The sequence below is a fragment of the Montipora capricornis genome, unplaced genomic scaffold (assembly GCF_036669925.1).
Source record: "Montipora capricornis isolate CH-2021 unplaced genomic scaffold, ASM3666992v2 scaffold_503, whole genome shotgun sequence".
In the NCBI taxonomy this organism is placed as follows: Eukaryota; Metazoa; Cnidaria; class Anthozoa; order Scleractinia; family Acroporidae; genus Montipora; species Montipora capricornis.
Window position 1 is genome coordinate 35,291 of NW_027180243.1, and position 4,710 is coordinate 40,000.

The 4,710-nt window shown below is 36.7% G+C and overlaps 1 pseudogene; it reads left to right on the forward strand.

Annotated features, from left to right (window-relative positions):
* The first annotated feature begins 3,907 nt into the window (after positions 1-3,907).
* Positions 3,908-4,710, forward strand: part of LOC138036814 (uncharacterized) — a 2,824-nt pseudogene continuing 2,021 nt past the window's right edge.

Genomic DNA, 4,710 nt, shown 5'->3' on the forward strand with positions numbered 1-4,710 from the left:
TACCTCTGTTTCCTAGAGGAGTCCTCAGTACTAGAGTGAATCAAGACAATTTGCGGGTAAGTGTGGACGGGCAAATTCGATTTGAATACGTTACTTGTGGATGGGAATATTTTTGAATCTGGAGTTTGAGTTTGAGTTCATTTCTTCATCCTTTCTCCAACCTTTAGATTGTCGGAGGTTCCAGTTAATATCGGACGAAGAAAGAAAGAAGAAATACAAACACCAACAACTTGTTAAACTTGTTAACTGAAACACGGGAAAAATGCATGCATCGATAGCATAGGCCAGGTTATCATCCAGCCGAAAGGGAACCCAAACGGTGGAGAGGTGAAGGTGAGCTTACCCTGCCCCAAAAGGTGTTAGATCATGTATATTGTAGGTAGTTGATCAGACGAATTTCTATCGAGTATCTTTGGTCAACTGTCGGTCGAATATCAGTCATGTGTAGGATATAGGTCAAGTGTATTCATTAAGCAGATGAATCCTATGGCGATGACGGCATCAGTTGTTGCTATCATGCTAAGGAGGGTGGGAGGGGGGGAATTTTCTGTGAGGCACGATTACTCTTTGAAGGAAGCCCATGAGCACTGGGAACTAGGGACATGGCTTAGGAGAAAATGTATCATCGCCGGTCGTCTAATTTTTAGCTTTTAATCGGGATCAATCGTAGAAAACTCAGCCCATCCAGAGCCAAGGATAAAACTATTGCTCCCCCCAACGGTTGTCCCGCATTCGACCAGGTTTTTTCAACCGTCATTAATACTTTGTCATGCTAATGCAAGTAAATAAATTACAGAAAATAGAAAAAGTGCATGACTGGAGCATAATTGGGGGAAACTAAATTCCCATACAAAGAATATTCTCCAATATTAAATATTCTAAAAATTAAGAGATAAAATTTAAATGCGGCCCAAACCTAGCCTAGCTAAATAAATTGCATACTAAGATTGACACAAATGATGTAAAATATCTGAGTTAAAACTGCTTAATGAAGGTGCATGCATAATGTTCGATGGAATGATATCAGTCTTATATGTAGCGATTAAAAAATGAAAATTTAAAGTAATTTGTACGTGTCTTCGTAGGTCTTATCTTAAAATTATGGTTCCTAAGTGTTTTCGCTAACACATTAAAATAAAATAAAAAAACATATAAAGATCTATGTCACAGTGTCCGAAAATAATCTTGTACATCTGCACTAAGCAGATAAACTTCCTACGTAACTCAAGCGAAGGCCATTTCAGGACCCCAAGTCTCTCCTGATGTTCTTTCTCTGATCCTCAAAGGACTCGAGTGGCTCGCCTCTGTATCGACTCTATACTTTCGATATGCTTCACTAAATACGGATTCCAGAACTGACAACCATATTGCAAAATTGTGTTACACACTCATCAAAACCTTATGATAAACAGAAAATGAGGGTAGGTTAGGTTTTGAGCTGAGGCCACGGTTTGCTCGAATTTTCTGTGCATACCCTCTTAAATTTAAAGTGAAGAAATTTTTTATGGGCAAGTCATGATTTCGCTGTACTGAATTATTCTTTTTTAAATTATATTTTGTTTTATTTGTTTATATCACTGCACGAAAATATGGATTTACACCAAATTTGCACAGCGCAAATATAATGCAAACATATATTTACTCTAGAGCAAACCTGTAGCAAACATGGTAAATGCCACATTTGCTAATATGCATTTACCATGTTTGCTCTAGAGTAAATATATGTTTGAATTATATTTGAGCTGTGCAAATTTGGTGTAAATCCGTTTTTTTGTCCAGTGTATATTTTTTAATATTATTATTATTGTATAATAAGTACCTCCATTGTATGATATGTATTTGGTAGTTTGCTTTTACATGGAGTCTGGGACTCTTTTGCAGACTCTCCTTATGGCCTTTTTCTATTTCTCTTCATTACACCTGTATATAGGTTCTTTTCCATTAAATTGCAGTAAATAAAAAGAAGCCGTATAAGAGTTGTTTACGATAAATCTACGTCACATTTTCTTCTTTCTTTTTGCTTGTTTTGCATGTTTTTTATTGTCTTCCACGCTCCTTTTTGGAATACTTGAATAGAAATGATCTAAAAAATGGTTTTGTCTGGCGCGGACTTCCAAAGATAAAACGGCTGCGAGTTTATCACCAGGCAGTCAACTTAATAAATTTGTGTTAATTCGTCTCAAGTTATCTCTTGAGAAATAATAATTAAAAGACTTCTCGCCATAGAGATCTCAAACGCTCCTCCAATTCATGGACTTACACTAGGTCAAAAAAAAGTGTATTGATAACCAAAGGTAACGTCGTCCATTTTTATTTGATTATACCGCTCTGAGATCTAAGCCCTTATCATTGTGATGAGAAATTAATTTGGACTACGGACGACTGGATTAAAGTTACCGTTGGCGTTTCCCCTTTTGAATAGTGAATGAAGAGCCCTGGTGGGAATTCAAGCTAAAGTTCTCTCTATAATTATAATCTGGGTTTCATTACAAGCTTTCCCCGATCCACGGTATATATTGAACTATCATGAGGATATTCGAAACTGTTTTGTCCTATTCCATGCTGAATCAGAAATTGAGATCAGTGAAAGCTGGGAACGAAACCAAAATAAAAGCTACATCAGCACTCATTGCACTGGTCTAGCTCAATTAGAACTGTGTAATGTTGCCAAGTTTGCCTTTAAAAGTAGTATTAAGATAAATTAGTACTACTTTAACAAACGTACTTTGCAAAACTTTCTTATGCATTGCTTTCCATGGATTTATTTCTAGATGGCTTGATAACAATGAAATAAGTGAACTCCCAGAAAAGGTGTTCTTAGGGCTCACAAGTCTGCAATGGCTGTAAGTATAGTGCCCCAACTAATCGTTCAAAAATATATTGCTATTCGCCTGGTCGCTCCAGTTATACTAAGTGACTCATACACCAGTTTGGATGGGATCTGGGAAGTAGTTGGTGCTATGTTAACTTAGCTTTGAAGAAGGTTTCTTTTACTTTTATTTCTACATCTCTCTTTTACAATAAGATAACTCGACTCCCAGAAACGATGTTCTCAGCACTCACAAGTCTACAACTGCTATAGGTTTATTGCTCCACATAAACTGTAACAAAATTATATAGCTACGAGCTTTCTCACTCCACATAGATTTGTTTGAGTTACTTTTAAGTGACTCACATCTGTTTCAATGAAATCTCAGCAGTAATTAATAACCCTTTGAAGAAGGAATTCGAAATTTATAGGTTTGAGTAATGATTTTATATTTCCCAAACAGCACGTCTCCGAACTGGCGACCTCTCAGATTACCAAGAATGTCTACTGATTCCGAATAATACGCGGGAACAATTCACAATTTGAGTTGTTATTATTTTGTTTTTGTTTTTTTTTAATGAAACTTATTTCCTAGATCAATGCTGGAGGATAAACTTTATTTCTATAAACTGTATTTGGTTATGAAAAAAACCTTCATTCTTCTGTGAGAAATGTTTACCATATTTTGAGTACTCTCGATTTCATATTATTATCATTGTCATAATCATCGTTACTATTATCACTATCATTATCATTATGATCTTTGTTATCATTTATTATTATTATTATTATTATTATTATTATTGTTATTATCATAATCATAATCACCATTATCATCATTATTATTATCCTTCTTTTTTGCCTTTGGTTGTCTTTAAAACTAGCAAAATGTCCTGCGTTTCTCGTTGATTTGACGTTCCACCTACCTTTACTTAGCTTTACAGAAGGTTCTTTATTGCTGGTTTTCACTTGACGTCACAACCCTTTCCAAATATGGGCATCCGCCATAGTTGTGTCCCTCGGTCCTCGAAATTTATGGTAATCGTAAGTCATCTTTATCGACCTCTCCTGGTTTTTGTGGAATTTTTCGCTTCTATCATGGATTTAGCGGAAGATAAAGCTGAAGAAGACTTGAAGACCCTTTCGTTTAATATTCCTGTGTTGTCAGAGTACGCTAAAGCTTTAGACAAGCAAGTAAAGAGAAGATATCTCGAAAAGATATCAGTCGTAGGAGTTGACCCTGTCAGTATTCCTAGTGAGCAGTTTGATCCCGAGTGTTTGCCGCAAATAGAATCAACTGATTTGCTTGGATATCTCGTCTTAGAGACAAGCTTTTATACAAGACAGCAGTTCAAAGCCTACAAGAGCTTGGAAGCATTTAATCAGATGGTTTCTGGTTTCGTAACTTCTGTAAGAGGGTGCAAGATTTCCAATAAGCATGTGGTCGTCGCAAAAGTGCGGCACTCTCAACGAATGAATGACCCGCTGGTGAACATTTGGATAATCGCCGACAGTGATGGAACCATTCTGTCCACTCACTGTTTAGGCTGCAAAGCTGGGCTCGCTGAGTCATGTTCTCACATCGCCAGTGTTTTATTTTACATTGAAGCTTGGATACGAATCAATGGCAAATTAGCTTGCACACAAGTAAAGTGTACATGGCTTCTACCCACTTTCGTGAATGAGGTGCCCTATGCTAGGGTTCGAAATATTGACTTTTCTTCGGCAAAAAAGCTGAAGGAAAACCTCGATGCAAAAATCGATTGTTTGACTGCGAGTAACATCGAAGATGTGTTTTCACATCAGGAGGGTCAAGCAGAAACGGGACGCTCCAACGATCTTTCACCATCACAAGCGGAGATAACGTCTCTCTTTGATAAATTAAATAACTGCAAATTAAA